General features: G+C 43.9%; 1 protein-coding gene across 3 annotated transcripts in view; it reads right to left on the bottom strand.

The window, feature by feature from the left end:
• Positions 1 to 17,053, bottom strand: part of LOC124184087 (mucin-17-like) — a 38,621-nt gene extending 21,568 nt beyond the window's left edge. For all 3 annotated transcript variants that reach the window (XM_046573499.1, XM_046573500.1, XM_046573501.1), the window contains exon 1: positions 16,606 to 17,053. The gene's annotated coding sequence lies outside the window, so the exon portion shown is untranslated. The remainder of the gene's footprint in view (positions 1 to 16,605) is intronic.
• Positions 17,054 to 20,512: the final 3,459 nt, after the last annotated feature.

Below are 20,512 nucleotides of genomic sequence, written 5' to 3'. Positions count from 1 at the left end.
CTCAATTTCATAAGCGCGGTACTTTATCGCACGAATGAAAAATCAAGACTCGCTCAGCCGACAAGAATTCTGAATTCTCGCGACGCGGCGACGCCAGGAAAATTGACCCCGAAGTGTTTCTTTACTTCTCCCTCTTTCAATCGCGGCTTTATCGTAAGCGTGGAAAATCGGGACTCGCTCGCAACAGCGAACGAGGATCGACTGCCGGGAGGTTTCCGTTAATGCTCCAAGTGCTGCGAGCTAATAGCCTCGTGATCGTTAACGCCAGTTCCGTTTTGCACGGCATAAGTTATAAATTGCACCTTAATAATTGCAATTACGAACACGTGAGGGGTTCGATAGTCGAGAAATGGAATGAAATAGGTAAAATCTCATCCTCATTGGTAGCTCACACGATGCTTAACCCCAAGGTGAACGGCGGAGGTTGGCGACGACGCTTACGTCATTCCGTATTCTCGTTACAACCCATTCGATGCGGAATTCGGTGAATGGTCAACGACTACAGTAGCGTGTGCTCCGTCGACTTCCTTCCCCCCATATTTCTCCTCTTCGGGACGTCTTGGGTCTACGTCACTTAGCACCACCTCGACACCTGGTGCATATCAATGCACTACCGCCATCTCCGTCCGTCCGGGTCCCTTTACTCCCTCGAACCACCGGACTGAGACTAATTCCACTTACGCTCTCGACAAGCTCTCCCAGCTCGTGTTTGTTACACCCAACTCTTCGCATGCCTATTTCTCGCCTCAAGGAACATTCATAGTTCTCGGTATGTCGCCATAAATTCATTTCTTTTTTTTTCCTTCAACATATCTTTTCTCACCCTTGATTCAAAATTGATTCTTGTTGCAAGCCACTTGCGTAGTCACCGTGTTCTTTGTTTCGATAATAGATACAGACGGATACCCGTTGATCAGGTTGCGTAATTTTGATCCAGGGAAGTAATATTCCTCGTTACTTTGTAATCTTTTTACATTTACATGCTTTTTATACTCTATAAGAATTTACCTTTTGCAAGTATTTTATTTCGCGACAAAATTGTGAATTCATGAATACTTTTGAGGTTTGTAACCATAAAACTTAAAATCTGAAGTACTCCTTTTCAGGTTTATTCAGTAATATTTAACTAGCTGGAAAAATACTATCGACATCCATTTTTTAATTTCATCATGACGTATCATCGATAATCTGAGGCAATTTTGATACACGGTTTACAATCATTGAAGTATACTTCGATTCAATATTCACAAAATAAAAAAAAAATTACGAAGTCAAATACAATCTCTTTACGTGGAATATTTACCTAAAATAAAGTTGAAAATTCATTAAGCCTTCATGTATAATCTTCCACCAATAAATGGTAATTAATTTCCTTTACACGTAATCAATTTCTTATTATACCCGTTGCGCAATTCTACGATGGAAAATTCTACTTTTTCTGATTGTTTTAATACACTGTACGCATATCGAGTGACGATAGCCCCGCCTTTAATGAAGTAAAATGACCCAAAAAAAAAAAAAAAAAAACATGTTACCGTGTTGCAAGGAAGTTGACGAGGTGATCGAATGTAAAATACAATCGATTAGGCCGATTGAATCATGAGAACGTTCTTATCTTTGCAAAGAGTCGACAGACAGATCGTCATCGCCAACAGCTGGTAGAGTCGGTCGAGTCACACGTGACCTCCCGAGGAGTTGAAATCGAGTTTCACAACGTCGAAACGTTGTAATTAACTGGCCGATCGATGAAGTCCCGATTGTGATTCGGCTTGGCATTATGGGCGGAAGACAGGGCCGAGGATGACCGCCTCGATACCGCTGCGCGGCTGCCGTGGGGTGCCGGCCAGGTCGCCCGAGCGATTCCGTTACTGCCGGAAGGCTCGAGAGGCTGGCTCCTCCGAGCCATTAGCGTGGAACGCGGAATATGATTACAGCCTCCACCTCTGCGTCGACCCCCACCCCCGACCGTCCGTGAGGGGGATCACGTCACCCGGGCGGTCACTCTGCCCTCGCCCGGACCTCGTAATCCCCCCGTGAACTCCCTTCGAGTTCATTTTTTCCCTCCATTAGACGTCTCATTGATTTGTTGGGAACCATAAACCCGCTTAACATCCCGTGACTAATGACGTTTCGCCACATGCGGGCACCGCTCGGGAATATTGTGCACGTGTAAAGTGCCGCGCGCGGAGCGATCGTTGCCAGTCGTACCCCATCATCCTATTCAACGCCGTCGCCAGGATGACTACGCGATTTCTTGCGCAATTAGCACGCTTCATTTTCTGCAATCGGATCATTTTCACCATCGGGTCCGGCCCTCCCATCCGACCTCACGGCTCAAAAAATTAACACCATTCTTCTCGTTCTGCACGATCAGACGGCAGGTATTAAACCGGCGAGGTTTACTGCAGACGATTCCACTTTGGAATATAACTGAAACTGATCGTCGCACAGAAGCGCCGTGCTGAATCGGGATGTCACGCTCGTACAGTGATATCGCCTTAACGAGCCCTCCGGAACGAGGAAAAAAAAATGGCATGATACCTGGCTCCTCGTGACCTCGGTTCATCCTTCTGGCTGTCAAGCGGCTCGAGTTAACAACAATAATTGTTTGGAACTTGATCTTGAGGTCTTATTCCTGACTGTCTCAAGGTGACAGGAAGTCACGTTTTGGTTTGTTGATCATTGGTAATTGTGCTAATAATTAAATACAAAGTAATATTTTACCAAATTATATGTATCCGATTTCGTATTCAGAAGAGAAGCTTCTACCGCATATTGTACCGTGTTCGCACAATTTTTATGACATTGGTTCAATTTTGATGAGTAAAATGTGGAAAATACTGAGAGTTCTTACAGTGTCCAACGATAATATTTAAGTTACTTCTTTACTTTTGCATAGATATCACGTCTCGCTGATAATAATTAATATATATTAGTATTCTGAAACGAATATTAAAAATCTGAACTTCGATTCACCTCACTGACGTTTTTTAACCAGTTCAATAATTCATGAAGTTTGAAGTTTGAACCTGAATATTTTGCCTACTTATAAAAATTATAACTGACGACTATCCGAATCAACCAGTAGTCTTAACATCTCGTCACTGAAGATATTTCAAAGAATTTTTCTTAAGAATTTCTGCGACACGTGTAACACGCAAACGAAGGTTAATCAATAAGCACCAAGAACCTATCTGCCGTTTCCAGCCCGGAAGGTCGCGGCTTACAGTGGCAGTCGTTCACCCCCAAGGTGTAGGTATTATTCGAAGTTATAATGAATATGGCGCGTTTCGCGATGATCCTGAAAAAAAATAATTCCCCTAACGGTAATGGCAATTGGTCCTTCTTCGCCGTCGCCGTAATACGTGGCGCAAGGGTCACACGCGTTACTTTGCCCCGAGGCCCGATGGTCACTCCGGGGACGAGGACTTCCGCGTGCCACCGTCCAGCGCAGCGGACAGGTTGATGGCGAGGCTCGTTACCAGTTACCAGTCAAGATTTGACGCTGGGTAATGAAATGCCACCGCCGATTGCCAAGTTCGGCAACAACCTGGCCATCCGGTTGTGACTCGATTGCTTGGACTTTGGCAGTCGCGAGATTATGCAGTCTGCTTGCGCGGATCGTCTCGCGCGATGATTAACTCAAAATCGACCCTGGAGTGACCGGCGATCTCTTCCACGGCATGCAAATCCCAGCCTGGAGCCACGTGCACGCTGGGACATGCCCATTATCATGCCCTAGCGCGGTGAGTTATACGCTTATGGTTGGAGGCCTCGCGCAGTGACGATGTGCGAAGGAAAGGATACAACGGTGGTAATTGATGACTTTCAATGGACTAGAGATTACGGTGTTATAGCGAGTTTTAATTACCGAGATCGCACGTTTGTTACATGCGGGCACCTATCTCGGTGTGATTCAAGACGGTACGCTGCCGTCGGGGCACGACGTCAAGAGACTTTGGAATGAACGGAATAGGAGATGTGCAGGTAGATAGAGACAGCGATGGAGCTTGGGAGATGTGAGAGGGGAGGAAAAAAGTGTAAATGTTATTCATAGCTTCTAGGGCTTAACTCCGCGTCTCCGTCCATTCAACGATGAATAACTGCGATTGCCTTCCGTATAGTTTCTTTCGGTGTTAAAATTATTCAAGTAGACATAGGTGTACTCGGAGTTGTGGCTGTTTACATTTGCACACGGTTCCATGCCCCCGCTTCCCGCCACCCAGCTCTCGTGTGCAAGTGAAACGTGAGCAAATACACCTTCGGGTAGGTATTGGTGCGGCAGGTAGAGAGCAGCTTATCTAAATGACCGTTCGCGCGCGGGTTGGAGAGCAACGATCTTTTTTGTGAAAAGACCCGGCTGACTCACCTACGTCTGTCCTCGCAGAGTCAGATAAACTCCATAACTTGAAACAGTTTACAGCCGCGCTGCCGCCGCTGGCGTGACGCGTAACTTTGCACAGCGATAGAAAGATAAGAGCCGGAAACAACAATCTCGACTTCCGCACCTTAGTTTCATTGCACAGCTACGTCTCGTACCCCCCGGACAAAGAGTAGCATTTTTAATTATTCTCCTTCGTTGATAGAACTGCAACAACGGTGACGAGAAAAAAAAGGAATAGAGTATCGAATCAAATTTAATCGCAGTTCCGAGTCGGACCTTTGCGCTGTAACGATTCAAATATGCCCGCCCGAAACCAAAGCAATTATCAAGTACAAGCTGGCTTTAAGTACGAATTACGTAGATTCCAATTATGCGTGATTAACATAATATATAATAACCAAGTCGGTGTGAAGTAAAACGTCAAACTCGTTTGAGTTGTCTGCAAAAATGAAAAACCGTAGATCTACACTTTCAACGCCATTATTAATACCGTCTACAGAAGATTTTCATTAATTGTCACTAAAACTTATCAGGAAAACAATTTAGTATATTAAAAAGTCAAAACTTCAACGAAACATACAAAAATTAAAGAGAGAGACTGTTTAAAAATAAATAAAGAAAGATCAAAGAGACTATTTTAAAGAAAGAAAGACAATTTACATTTACAATTTCAACGTTATACGCCTTTTGACAAATAATTTATGTATTAAATGAGTGGATGATTCAATGAATGTCGAGAGTGAGTGAGAGCGAATGAGATGTAGCTAAGTTTGTAGTAGATATAGAAAATGAAAAGCACATGCAAATGCAGTGATAAAATTCAGATAACATTGCAATTAAAAGTTTTGTCGTGCTTTTACTGTTCGGACACCACAGTTTCTATATCATGACAATTTTTAAATGATTGCTTTTTCTTCGAATTATGAATGGAAGTACATACGAAATTGATACTCAAAAAATAAGAGAAAGAAAAGAGTGAAAGGGTTTGGCATCACAAAATACTCTCGTCATGACAAACCGCGTAGTCCTTATCTTCGGTTGTCTACACACACTCACACACACATACACAGTGGTACGCCGTATTTTTGAAATGCAGTGCAACCTGGAGCCACTACGAGAAATAACACACACTTGAATATCTGGGCTAATGTCTAACTGTGCGTTTTCGTTTTTTCGAATACTAGAACTTACATATAACCGTAAATGTAACTTGCTGTTTTCTCTTCGATTTTGTCACCTTCCGTTCGTTGCAAGATCATGACAGGTGCAGGTACTTTTTTCTTTCTATTCAGAAGAGCATATTTATATTTTCCAATATATTTTCAAACTCCCGGTTTTTAGATCGCGTCTGCGGAAATTTCCGCTGTACACAGAGGTCGCTCGCACTCCTCAAGTTCTGTCTTTCTGCTTTATTTCTATCTGAGATATTTCTTTTTCTTTTAGCTTAAGTTTACCATTAGTGTATTCAAGCTAGCTCACGTATCTTGTATTAGACCCAATTTTTTTTTCATTGTGTCATAATATTGTCCAATACTGTCACGGACGTAAGTCAAGTGTCCATCTATCGTTCATCTCGTTCATAACGAGCTGCGAGATTTGCAAGAGCAGAGCAACTCGCAGTCATTTCATGCCGGGGTTAATACGGGTTATTACAAGCCAATGATGCGGGGGAATGATTCAATCATGGATGTCGCGACTAATAATAGGGTGGTTTTTAACAGGGTTATTATTGAATTTCAACCGGCTCACCCCCCAAATCGTCTCCAAATATTTCAAACATAATTCCCTCCCTAATTCCAGATTTTTATCTCAACTCTAACGCGGGCACATTAAGTTTGCCGAACGGATCTCGATAAAATTTGATATACGGGGGTTTCTTGGGTTGCTGACTTCACGTCTGAACTCAAAATTTGAAAATTCAAAATGGTGGATCTAATATGGTGAACCAATATCCTAACAATGACTTGATGTTGCTCTATTGGATCCATCCTTTCGAGTTTTGTAATTTCAAGTTCAGATTCGAAATCAGCGAGCTCCAAAAACCCCCTACATCGACTTTCACCGAAATCCAATGACTTCTTGGATTTTGGTCCACCATTCCAGACTTTCAAATTTCGATGTGAATGGGGAAATCCACCCTATTACGGCCGTGGGTTAGAGTTGAGATAACAACAGAAAAATCTGAAATCACTGGGGAATTATTTTTGACTTATTTGGAGCCGATTTGACCTTTGAGGAGGAATGACCTCCTTAAGGACCACCCTGGGCTAACAAGGAGCCTGGTATCCTTGACTGTGAACTTCGATCTGCTCATGCACGTGGTGATCGTGCGACGACGAGGACTCTCATCACGATTAGCGCGATCTTCTCACACGTGTGCGTCGACGCGAACGGTGCGTGAGCGGCTTCCTGAGCTCTGATTACCCGGCGCGCTCCTCGCGGCTCGAAATCGTACGTCGAAGGCCTCCGCGTTCACACGCGGAGAAGGCGGCGTGCAACAGGTCGGCAACACGCATGGTCTATTTATAGAACACCTGAGCTAGAGTTACGTGGGTCGGGGAATCTCCCGCTCCTCTGGCCGCGCGGTCAAAACCCCGCCATCGCTTCGTATCCCGTCTCTCGCGGGCTTCAAATCACCAGTCATCATCGACGATACTTACAAGCAACATTAGCAACGTCCCAACACGCTGCACGGAATCGTTGCGTGCATGCACGCCTCGGAACGCTAATACAGCTTCTGCATGAAAAAAGCAGCGGCGTCCTACGGCCAACGCCGCCGCTCCGCGATTACCGATACCACAATTTTAATAAACTCGACGCTCGTGCAGATTGTTTGAGGGGATTTATAACCCAAGAGCGTTGTACAACGTTCACGATTTTCAAGATTCTATGGATTCGGGAGTTGGGGGAGAAAAGAATTGAGCAAACCGGGTTTAGAGGTACGCAATTTCAGCTGTAATTTGAAAGAAAAACTTATTTCGTAACATGAATATTGTGGCCGATATGTCCACTGAAGTCACGGTAAGCAAAAGACAGCGTTGAAAACGGTAACCATATTTCCAGCTAAACGGAGTATCTGACAAACAAAACTCTAAGATCACTTTAAAGGTTAAAATTTAGTGAAGTTATGAATTTTTTTTATTGGTAAGACATATTTTCTGGATTTTCGGCAGTGTCTTTGGTTGGATACGTTAGACGGACAGACGGATACAAAATCCGCTCCATAGGAGGTTAGTCCGTAATCATATGACAGTCGTGAGTGAATTTCAAGATGATCGGATGAACGGTTTTGATGGAATCGTGGTTACCGTTATCGAAAATGTGGTTTCGAGTGGCGAAATAACCGCGTAACGGCGATCCGAAGCGGGGCTGGACATTTCTGCTCACAACTTCTTTCATTTTGCGAATTTCGAGTCCCACGGCCCAACAAAATAAATGTAACGGATCCGGCTACAATAATCTACAGAAAACCAAAGATCCGTGAAAAATTATTTTTCTAGTCTTAGGAACGCCCTTAAGACAGTCGTGACGGTGAAAGTTACGGATAGGGGTGAAAATATTGACAGATCAAAAATCGAAGGGTGACAATATAGAATATTTAAGGAAGCAAAAACTTGATATATAGAAATTAAAATTGTTGAAAGTCGAAAAATGGACAAGTAAAAGATTAGAAAGGTCAGAACACGGAATGCCAAACTGTAGAATCATCGGAATTCCTCTCCATAATATAGAATCGTATACAGATTATCGATGTTGCTGTTCCACGTTTTGACCTTTCTATATTTTGTTTTTCTGTATCGCGACTTTCAATGTTTTCAATTTTTTAAACTACAACTTTTCACATTTTTCAATTCTACGAATAAAATTTTCGCGTCTATGAAAATTTCATACTCTGGTCCCTCTATCAATCAGCAGTTCCAGTTTTTTACCTCTACCCAAAGTTACGTAAATATCCATTCCATAGATCTAGTATTCCTACACGCTTTGTCTATTTTTGGAAAACTATAAGTAACTTTCCTCGCGCAAAACAGCAATTAAGCTTTCTTATTTGATCGTTGCTGCCGTGTTATCACTGAGAAATGTGATTAGTTATTAATCGGACGAAACGAACTGTTTTCCACCGGTGAAGTAAAATTATACGTTTGATTCAATCGTGAAATTGTTCACAGCAAATACATTAATTCGTTGATTATCTTTTACCGTATAGCTAAAATATCTCAAATAAATCGATTTGATTGTGCCAAAAACTCTTTAGTTCAGGCAATCATAAGCTACATTGCTGCAACGACAAAATCCTTTTCAACTAGGTATGATTATTCGACTATACGAGTCATTTATCTAAGTGTGGCATTAATCTTCGTATCGTTGAAGATACTTCGAAATCTTATATTGAAATTAGCCGAAGTACGCCTATTATGCCTTGAAAAGCTTGGGAGTGGGTTACTTCAGAGAAAAGCCATTATTGCTCAGGCCAGTGCATAATCTGCACATTGACCGAGACGGGATGTAATGTACAAACCAGGTATACGCTGTTCGAATATCGAGACACCGTAACGCCTGGAGAGTTGCGTACGGGGACAAAAAGAGGGAATACCTAAGAGAGGAGATCAAGGTGAGGATGAGAAGGAAAAAGAGGAATGAGAAAAAAAATATATACCCACACATACGTACACCTAAGTATGCGTACAATATAAATGAAGAAAAGAAAATTACGTTGACAGCTCGAGACAGAGTTCGACAATCGTGCCAATAAATAAAAAGCAAAAGAGCCGAGGTTCCGCGACGATGAGGATGAGAATGAACAGAAGAAAGGCGAGACTTCTTGTTCAGCCCGCGCCCATAGTTGTTGACCGTGCAGATCGAACTGATTCATTACTTCACGGTGATCGACCGTGCGAGTCTACGGCTCCGTGGCTCTGCGTGGTCTCTGGCTCGCGGAGCGATATACCGTGATTCTTTATCAACTTTAAGGTCGGATTCGTACCAAGTCCCGCTATATGACTTAACGTGGTCCTTGCCAAGAAATATCTGAAAGTGGATCACGTTGCTCGATAGACCGCGTCGACGAGGACGAAGTCGCTGACCGTTCGCGCACGGATTCGAGAGCAGCGGAAGTCGACCTTTCTACACTCGAACCGCAACAGCTGCGACCGTTGGTGACTGTTAAGAACGCTCACGCCATTGGCCACGTGTTACGAATTATCATACGGCGCGTGATTGGAAGACAAGGGACGCGATCGTGCGATTGATAAGCCTGTCCTGAGGTCACTGAGAGTCTCATCTCCTCGACAGAATTATGTATACATGTAAGGTATAATGGTTAAAGCTCCGCTGCACCGGAATACATGACTCGAAATATTTCCCAGTTTCGTTGACTTGTTTACCCGCGTGGGATCGCTAAGTGGCAGGCAGTCCCGATGCCGCTGGCATATGCAGCGCACTCGTCGCAAGGGATACCGCTCGCTAAAGTAAATCCAAAGTTCGGAGATTCCTTGTATTACGGCGGTCAAATATGCCGCTGAGGTTCGAGGGTGTTGTCAGGGCAAACAACCAGGTTAACGAGACAGCCGGCCCTTCCCTGCCCCCTCCCACGCACGTACAAATGAACGAACGAAATCCAACGAGGGGGTATCTTTTTCCAGTGTTTCAACGTTGTCTTTATCTACGTGTGAGTAAATATTTGCAACTTGATTCGTTTTACTACGGCGATAAGTGAAATGGAAATGATAGACAAAGATGTACCGTTATAGAAGGAAAACATCCACGACTGCCATATTTTTTTATGGATTGTAGTTTCGAAACGAAACGCTTGATCTTCATCCTTGACTGCTATCCATTTCGTTTTTAAAGTGTAGCTACCGAAAATCTGTTTCAGCTACTTCGATGTATATTACAATAGTGATGTTGTACAAGTTGTTGAAGGTAAAATATTGTATTGCGTGTTAAAGGTAATGAAACTTATTTGTTTTCTTATAGCGAGAACTGGTTTGAGTAGTCCTTTACGATTCCATCAGTATCGAAGCATACGATACGTTGAAAAACGCGGATTCATGAATTTCGAAAATTTCAAAGCAATTTTTCACGTTTATCACGTTTAGTACAAAACTATATTTTTTCATTCAGCCCACTTTTACATCCATTTCCAGGATTATGAATATTTCATTTGTGAAGCTAACGTGGCGGAAAAACCGTGTCTAAGGTAACCCTGCCTGTAGCGAAGAAAGGCTGATCGGCGTATCGCGTATGCATCGAGTAATTTAACAACAGCCTGGACGATCAGCGGTTATCTGAACCTTGACGAGTTCGACCAGGCGTAGGGCTTCCAAGAAATAGCCGATCTTCTGGCAGTTTCCCGGTCGCAAACCCCTTATGCGAATCCGTCGCTAATCGATCGCTGCGCTGCGCCCTTTTTTGTCGACGAACTCCACTAATCGGTGGATATCGCAACGGATTCTCGGTTATAAACTGCTGTCTGATCACAAAGGTTGGATACCGAAGGGTTACGGAGCCCAGTTTGCCGGGGTTAGGACATTCAGTTTCGTTAGCGCTACGCGTGGCCAGTCTCGTAGAAATTGGCAATCGTTCGCAGTCCGAGCTCGTAGAATCGGTTGGAGTCGATTTTCGATGCGAACCAAGGTCGAACGACTAGACAATGGCTGCCGTAGGTGGGCACATGCGTATAATGCAGCTGCGGAGAGCGGCTGATTCTCAAGAAGTAAATCGTAAGATGAGTCAACGGGAAACCCTGAGGCCTAAGGCGTGAGTCAAGCGTGTCTCCTTCCACGAGTTAATGTTTCTCTCTGCGCATGTTGCGGTAACTGGTAGTTAGTTTTAATTTGCCTCTCGAGGAACTCGCGCCTCCTTATACCGAGCCACGGAGAAATCGGTTCGCCGACTCTGACTTGAACTCTGCCAAAAGACAAGGTGGGAGGCAACTGGCAAAGCAGCGAAAACACGTCCATCGATAACATGCCGCATAGCGTGGCCGATGGAATTTATCGACCGGTATACGCGAACACGTTCCTTAACGTGGCCTCTTCTTACGACGATTGAACCCGCCAGGCTGCCCTGTCTTCAACCTTCCGGAGCAGATAGAAATAGCATGTTATATGATGTACGTACAGGACCCGACAGTCTCTGCGTTTTTACACTCCTGCAACTGCAGCGCTTCGATCTTACCCTGGATGGTCAGTACTCGGATGGAACGGGTGAGAAAAGAGGGCCTTATTCGAGCATGGAGTGGACGACGATACCGGCCGGTAGGCAGGGAGCTCTCTTCGCTGCCAGTCGAGTAAGACAAGGCAGACTGCACGGGGTAATAACGTGTGGATGGTGAACCGGATGCACGGACCACACGGAGCTCTGTGCCTCCCCCGAAGGACGCGATACAATCTAACCGCGTCTCCTATGCTCTTCAGGCATAGCGTCTCGCGTGTCTCTTTCCCCCCTTCCCCCCCGTAGGAGTCGTCACACCTCAGAGGTCTCGTCGTCGGAGGTTAAACTTGACGATTAATCTTTTCGCGGGTGAGATGGGCACGTCGGATGACCAGTTACGTTGCTCCTTATTGTACAATCGTTTCGAAACTTGAATCGGTATCGGTAATCCCGTCGGCTTTCACCCGTATTGTAGAGCAGGATTTTGAAATATAAATAAATGAATATTCGAGAACAGTTGAAATGGCACATTCCTCGCACGTATCGATTCACACGTTGTAATAAAATGTTGCAAAAGTAATTCTAAGAACCCCGCGAGTATCTACGTACGTTCCATCGAGATGTCGAAACTCCGAGGGGATGAACATTTTTTCAAAATATCAAACACGTTGCGCACCGTTCGAGTATTATAGCGAAGATTGACCTTGATGACGCGGTATCATATTTCTTTCGGGGCATCGAAGACTAGTTCGATATAAATGACAGCGCTTGTCGGACGTTTAATTAGCCTGCAGCCGGAGGCGAAAATAAATTCGATGTAAGGTAGAAAGAAAAGAGAATGGCAAAAAGAAAAGTAAAAAGGAGGAAAAGAAGAACTGCCGCCACTGCCGCAGCGCACGTATCCACCTACCTACTCGCTTCGTTAACCAATCTGCATTTAAGTACTAATTATCCAGGATTTAGTGCCCCTCGTTGCATATACACCGCCGCCTAGCGCGCACGTTGGTGCTGCAACGCTGCTGCAATGCAAGTGATAGCGTTCTCTTCTCTTTGTCGTCATCTTCTCTTTTTTTCTTGCGCGTGTTACTCGACGCGATTGAAAATATACCGTTAACCGGTTCGCAACGGAGATAAATCCCGAGGTGAAATGTTACACACATTTTTCTTTCCCACTCTCTTCTTCCTTAATTTTCCACTTTTTCTCTCACGTATGCATACATGCACTCCGCCGCCGACGACACGGGAGTTAATTTAGCCACCCGCTGCAATAAGACGAAAACTTATTCTAGCCCTAACGGTCGAGATCGAGCCGCGAAGGAATTCACGATCACCGATTCGGCCTTGATGAGACGGCTCAAAGTGTGACAGATACAAGGCATAAAGATATCTTGTTCAAGTAGATTTGTACGAATGTGTGTTACACACGGTGGAACAACCTGTTACCCGGGCTGTAATTATTCTGTAAGTCGAGGTCGGGCCAGATCTGGTAAATCGGTGCTGTAAGTTGAACTGGAATGGAACTGGAACCAAAGTGGAACTCGATGTGGGCCAAGCTTGCGGAAGGTTCACTAAACTAATGGAGGGTATCTACATATCGCCGGTGTATGTCATTTGTGTTGATGGGCACAATGCCTCTCGGCGCGATGCGAGCAGCTGGCATTTCGCCATTATTTCCCGCGTCGATCGGTAGTAGAGGAATCGAGTTGGAGATTCGGGTCGCGTTGCGTTCGTGCGTAGCGTCGACAAATCGTATTGCGGCAAGAGGAAGCTTATATAGGATTAAAACAAAAAAAGAACCGTCTTATGGAAATATATAAGCAGTTGTCCGTTAAATTGCGGTTTACTTTTACAGGTTTCATCGGTTCCATATCATAAACAGTTATATCGGACGGTTAATATGAACCGGCGCAATATGTTGGCCTCGGGCGATAGGATTCAACCCGGAGGTGTCGTGTTACGGTCATTGCGTAATCGGGCGTGGCTTTCCATTAAATTATTCAGGAAAATTGGAACACGTCGCGTTGAACCTGCGTTATCCGGTTCAATAGCGTGAAGTTCACGTGCTCGAATGAGGAAGGGGCTCGGTACATCACTTAAATAGAATTTGACTCCAACGGTTCGTTGAATTCAATCGTTCCCAGCCGAAAAAATTGGCAAGCTTGTCAGCCACCGATGGGTTCTACGAGTCATGCTAGGTGTGAGTTTTCTCCGTGACCTCCAAACGAATGAGATCGTTAGTTACTTCAGTCGAGGTGATGAATTTGAGGAAGAAGCGGCGTTCGAGCGTGCGATCTGATAATGCCGGGGCTTGGAAATCTGCCGACGGGAAATATGAATGAACGTTGATAGCTCGAACCCGCGTTCGAGACTTTGGAAGTACGGAATACCCAGCGTAGGAGACCAAAAACGACACAGGCGGCGTGGAGTAAAATTTATCGCGTATTGTTATGCACATTTTTCAGACTGCAGTAGGCGAGCTGGAGCCGCAGCGGCAGTTGCGCCCAACAGTAACGCGACAAAGGCCGAATTCCATGAATTTATATTTGCTCTAGGATAGTTATATACCAGTTCTGTTTTCCCCTCCCGGTTCTTCCCGCAGGCTCACCGTGCTTCCCTCCCTCTCTCCCATCTTTCTCGCTCTCGTTTCGCGTCTATCAGACTTTTCGGGGGCGTCTATTATACACGCGATCTGTTCAATTGTAGGCTGTTCTGCCCTCCACCGGGCGCACAATACACGCAACAATGGTCCCACTGTGCTATCTCTGTATACGTAGCACCTTTGGTGTACCTACATTCACGACGCAGCTCAGGACCAAACGTACGTGTGACGGGCAACCCGCCATCCATTCGACAATGCGACAGCACGAGCGTCCATATCATCGAGCTAAGCTGCTGTAGCTGCTGCTGCTGCTGCTGTTGCTGCACCTTTCCACAACTTTTATCTCATGCTCTCACCCTAGTACGCATGCCACTCCAGAATATTTTCAGCATTAATTCAACGCGTCTCGATGATTGTGCAGAGTTTAATACTTTCTTAAATTATCTTTACGGAGGTTAGCGATCGTTCAGACGTTTAACTGACAACAAGCTAGTTGTTGCCAAGCTAACTTCATCAAATAATCTCGAACAAGGCGGGCCTCTGTGCGATTCAATTTAAGTACCACATTTTTGAGGTAACGTAAGATATACCAAAACCTGTCTAACGTTGCGTTGCAGAGCAATAACGATTTGTTCGAATTTTCGCTTACTTCACGCTTTAAATGAGGGGATTGATCAAAGAGAAAATTAAAACGACGTGTGAACCGCTTTTTCGACAATAGGCTTGAACCTCGTCCTTTCAATATTTTGACCAATTGGAACAAATTATGGCAGAACAAAAACGGATCAAAAAGACAAAAATTGTCGTCTAATTAGTACAATTTAGAATATTCTGATGAGTATCAAGAAACTGAAAATTTTGTTTAAATTATAAATTGAATGAGTTATACGTTTTTCCCCGTTCTTTATAATAGTCGAAGTATAGCTGTGAATTGATTCATTCCGCTTACGAACATCGATATCTCTGACGAAGAATGTGATTTCATTATCAGAAAAATCGATATGTTGTCGGACAAAAAAAGCATTTATCAGTTCCAACATATTCTATAAATATTTTCGCCAGATTTCGTCTTTATCTGAATTAAAAACGCGCTCGGAATCAAATTTTTCTCGTTTATCTCTGAAACCTCTGCTCGAAGCAGCCAATCATCAGCTGCGGATTGGGAATGACCGAGTGAGCAGCAAAAAAATTCTTTTTCTTCATTTCCTTCGTGTTAGTCGCCGATCAATCGAATTAAATGCAAGATCGCGCGAGTTGGCTTCATTTATCGTCGAAGTCGCGATCGGACTTGCATACCTATCGGGTTTGGGTTCTGAATTATTTAGTGTGGATGTCGGGCGTCGTCGTCGCGCCGGGCTTCTTGCGACGTCTCGCCTGGACTCTGTGAACCTGCACGTCGATCCTCAACCGATAAACGTAGGTAAGTTTTTAATCATTTCAAACTCGTCTTACTTTATATATTATACGTGTTCGGGGTAACGCGGTAGTCAATTTAAGTCTAATCATGCCACACCGGTTCTTCTTAAACATCTCAACTCTGTTTCGTCACTTGGCTTTTGTCAGAACGGATCGCGTTTACTTTTCTGTAGTCTACCTTTTCGAAATTCACCTTCTTTTTTTTTCATTCTTTTTTTAATATTGGCAATGCGTGATTACGTAAAAAAGGACATTACACTCTTAGCCCGTTTAGAAATTTTGAGGATATGAAATAATAGCCGAATACTTTTTGTTGCATCCAGTAGAAGTTTTCACAGGCTGTTTCCTCGAACTTGTTAAACTTATATGTATGACCCTCGGTATAACAGATAATTTCACGGTCGTAACTGATCCTACGCACTGCCTAGATAGGTTTCTATATCATGTTTTCGCTAATAACTTCGTGATTGAGAAGTTGAGGAGTAAGCGATTTTTTTGCTCATCACACTCGGTGACTGAAACCTCAAGAAATCACGGATTGGATAAAAATTTGAGTCGTCGTATCGCGGTCGAAAGAGACGAAGGCAGTCCTGATTTAATCCGCAGAAGTTTTGCACAGATTTTGACATTTCGTTTTAGGCATGATAATATATACATATATTTTGCAATTAATTTTTTTTGGGGCGGGGGAATTTTCTTGCACTTATAGTATATCCATATAAGAATTTTCGTGAGAGTGCACTGCACAGTTCAATAACGAGCACTTTTAATTTTTTCCTTTTCCAATTATTGTGTATTTTTTTTTTTTTTTCAAATTTATGGTCATATCCGTGGTTCGATTGATTATTGATCAGTCACTTAAAGCACTTGGCACCTGCACAATTTTACATGTTTCGCTTGTAACACTTCATAACGGAGCCAGCTCGGGGTTAATTTGTCGTACTTTGCGCACGATTGGGATGGCAATGTCTCTCGGCGCTGTCCCTTTTTCTTATTCTCGCCTTTTACAATGCGAGTTACGTGTTTCGCACGCTCATCTCAGCTCACTTACCTATGCGGAATCCGTAGCTTCTTGCGATGAGTCCGTCGTTCGGCAATGTCGATGGTCCTGATGCGTGTGCGTATAAAATTTACAACTTCGCGCGCGTCGTATTACAACCCCGTTTATTACTCGCGTAGATTAATCGCACGTATTTAGGTATGAAATATATATACCGTGCGTCGAATTGAACCTCGTTGAAATCCCCCGTTCGTTTCTGAGTCTACGTCGCGTACAGCGTGTACATTAATTGTTCGTTTACTTGTTATTAACAACAAAAAAAAAAAAAAAAAACAACAAATTATACCGGCGTAATAAATATCTATTAATATATACGGCACCGTGCGCGAGTCCACGTGTGTGTATGTGTGTGTGTATATTATATTATACTTTTATAAAAAGACCTACTCGTACAAGAAGCACCCTTTAAAGCGGTGTGCGTACTCGACGCGCCACCGCACCAAACAGAAGTGAACTCATGCGCAGCTTCGGGCCTACACTTTAAATACCTTTGCGCGCCCGACCCCTACTCCGTCGCGACGCGCTGATTGGCGGGGGTCTGTATGCGATGGCCCGCGGCTACAGAAGAGACTCGGACCCGCGGACCAGCGTCGCCACCGCCGCCGAGAAGAAGCACCCTCCACCGTCGCCGCCGCCGCCGCCGCCGCCGCCGCCGCCGACGCCGACGCCGAGCCGGCGCATTTCTGCCCCGGACGTTCAGTTGCCAACATTGAAAGCCCCATTGTACGCTGGACCGCGGGATGCGCAGCATCTTCCTCCTTCGCCGCCGCCGCCGCCTCCCCGCCTCCCCAGGTCTCTTGCTCCCCCACCCCCGCCTCCACCCCCGCTTCCCACCACTCAGGACTGCAAACACTATTCTGCAACGTCACAGCTATTCTTCGTTTTCGATTTCCTCAAAAATTCGAGGACCTTTCGCTAAGATCTCTCTCGCGGCACGATCAGTTTCCATGGTAGACGATCGAAACCAGACGTCACGTAATCGCGAGTGCAGGTCAATCGCTTCGTTGGTGAAAAGACACGGTTTTGTCGTACCGATTATACCTTACGTCAGTTGCTCTCCGACGTCTTTCGCGACTAAAATGATGTGACAGTGCCCGCGATGTATATATACATTAAGTACAATGTTCGAGGTATCTCAATCACGGGTAGTGACTTTTTTTCTGTAAGCACGTTCCTGATTAGGGACGTTTTTTTTGTTTTTTTTCGTTTCTCCTGAAATCATTTCTTTGCAGACAAATTTCTGCATTCTTGCAACGCTATTGGTTCGATGAGAAATCGATCAGGTCTTCCCGCACCGTATGGGTTGCCGTTTACGCGACTGTTTGCCGTTTACTTGGAAGACGCTTCCCGCGCTGCGTCCTTTCGCTCGTAGTTTATAGGAGATGAGCGTCGCGATGAGGTCTAGGCTGAGCCATTGCTTTGAGCCAGAGAATGTTGAGGCCGCTCGAGCAGGCTCTTCTGGTTCAAGTTCACCTTCTCGTAACGCTCGCGCGCGCTATCTTCCACGATTCTTTCTTTCATTTCCAGTTATAGTCCAAGGCGTGGGTCTAGGTCGCATTTGACCGCGGCGTTTGCACATCGGCCGGATTTACCGCAACATTAAACGTCGAAGAAAAAAACCATACAAAAAAAAAAAAAAACCACAAGGAATTATCGGTATAATTATTGAATACGAGTAAAAAAGGATAGAAGGATGAAAAAAATAACCGTTCGAAAGATGTTCAAGAGGCGCACACACCGTCCGTATGTGTGCATATAAGCACATGAGCTGAGTTGATCACCGAGAGTGTGGGAGAGTTCAATGCTCGAGTAGGAGGCGACTTTATTCAACTTTATGCAACACGTTATACCTTATAGTTATGCACAACGTAGTGGATACCTCTGGGTATACCTACTGTAAATCTATCATGTATAATGATAATTGCCTACGTTTTCAGTACGATACTATTTTTTATTTTTTTATTTTTTTCTCTTTTCTCATTCATTAATGAAACGAATTATCTCTAAAAACTAAGAATAAATCTCAGACGATCATAATTTCGTTTTACTGCTTTCCAAAGGGCATGAAAAAAAGTTATCCTGCATTTACGTCCTTCTACGCATTCCCCTCTGGGAATTCGTGCGTAGCGGGTTTTTTCCCTGATTCAACCTTTCTTTTTTTCTCCGTTTCATGTTGCAATACATGTATATGCGTATATGAATACACTCACGCTACACGTGTGTGCGTAAATTACAGAGCGATTTCCAATGCTACTAGTCACAACTGTACGATCTCCAGGTATGTAAGTATTATACGTATGATTTATTTTGCCGAACTCTGAGTCGCGCTCATGCGATGATCACCCGCAGCATTGACGTCACGATCGGGCACTGATTTCATCAAACGGTAATGACTGAATTCACATTTCAGCACAACTCGTAGTCGACGAGTTAAGTAACAACCATCACTGTTCACATCACTTACAATCCTCTGAAATTTTCGACGAAGATGACGGAGGCAGGATTCTTGTACCTTCGTAAATTCGTTTTCGTTTGCCGGGTAATGAAGTTTTCAGTAAAAATCCGTTCAAAAAAAGTAAGCAAAAAAATTGGAGGCTGGAAAAAAAAATTGGGAAAAAGAAGCAATCACCGCAACGTGTACCCGTACCGACGTACGTGCCGTGCTGCAGCACTTGACCTGAAGTAAACTTGAACGAAACGAAGTGGAGCGCAACTTTCGAGTCGCACCCATTACCTTGGATCGCGTAGGTATTATGCAACGGATCTTCGGCAAAGATCGAAAGAGTTCGTTGAAATTCGTTTCAATTTAAGCCTGTCGCGTGAAAAGCGTGATAACTTATCGATACACGTAGAAGCACATTGTCGATTCATTTTTCTTCGAAAGAAATTAGGACCACGATTTCATAAATTACACGTATTACACGCATTATCATTAACGGTTACGGTTGTTGGATTGCCGAAGATCTTCGTACGTTGTATGTACCTAATTGATGATAAGTGCGGTATTTGATTAACCGTTTGGTAGAGATTCCGGGCAAGCTACCGCACTTTTAATAGTTTCGTAGGAATAGAATGTGTCCAACATCCTCCGTAGACTGCTCTAAATGAACTTCAACTTTACTGGCGTAGCGTGAGCGATTATGCCTCGTTATAACATCCTCTGCTCCAGGCATACGTATCACGCTGAGAATATGAATTTTTATATTTCCTGAATATCATCGGAAGTTTTATAACTGTCCGAGGAACGGTATATTCGACGGCATTTCAAAATTTACTACCACTCAATATCTGAGCCAATATAAACACCGCTGACGAGCTTTAATTACTTCGGTCCTCGATTTGCCGATTTCATCATACGAATATATCAGTCAGCATAATGTCGCGATGTACTCGTAAATCGAGTTTGACTAGCTGCCTTAAGTGTATCCTAGTGGTAACTGCTCTCTGTCATTCATTTCTTCTAAGCGTTCGCTGAGTTAGTCACATCTGTGCAGAATTCAGTTTGTGATTCGAGCATCTGTGGTCGAAAAAAAAATTGACGATAAAAAAACATCAATTGGATTAGGTACATCTTATCGTTCACGCATGCAACTGTTTCGTCAGCAGTTGTAAACTTAACAACTAGATTAATGCAAATTGATTGTAGTGTGTCATATAACAATTTTTTCAATGGAAATGGTGCATATTGACCAACTGATATTCGTTTAAGGTATTTGATTGATTCCACAGGCCAACACGAATTTTGACTTTGATCAGAGGGTATGAAATTTCGATAGATTTATCGACAGTTGAATGAAAAAAATGTATATGCCCTGAAAAAGTTTGCTTTTCTATCCAGGAGAACGGTTGAAGTGTATTTTAGAAAATCGGTAGTTAAAATTTTTATTTATTGATAACT

Source organism: Neodiprion fabricii, chromosome 5 (genome assembly GCF_021155785.1).
Source record: "Neodiprion fabricii isolate iyNeoFabr1 chromosome 5, iyNeoFabr1.1, whole genome shotgun sequence".
Lineage (NCBI taxonomy): Eukaryota > Metazoa > Arthropoda > Insecta > Hymenoptera > Diprionidae > Neodiprion > Neodiprion fabricii.
Note: the sequence above shows the minus strand (reverse complement) of the source record. Positions and strands in the feature narration are given on the sequence as shown.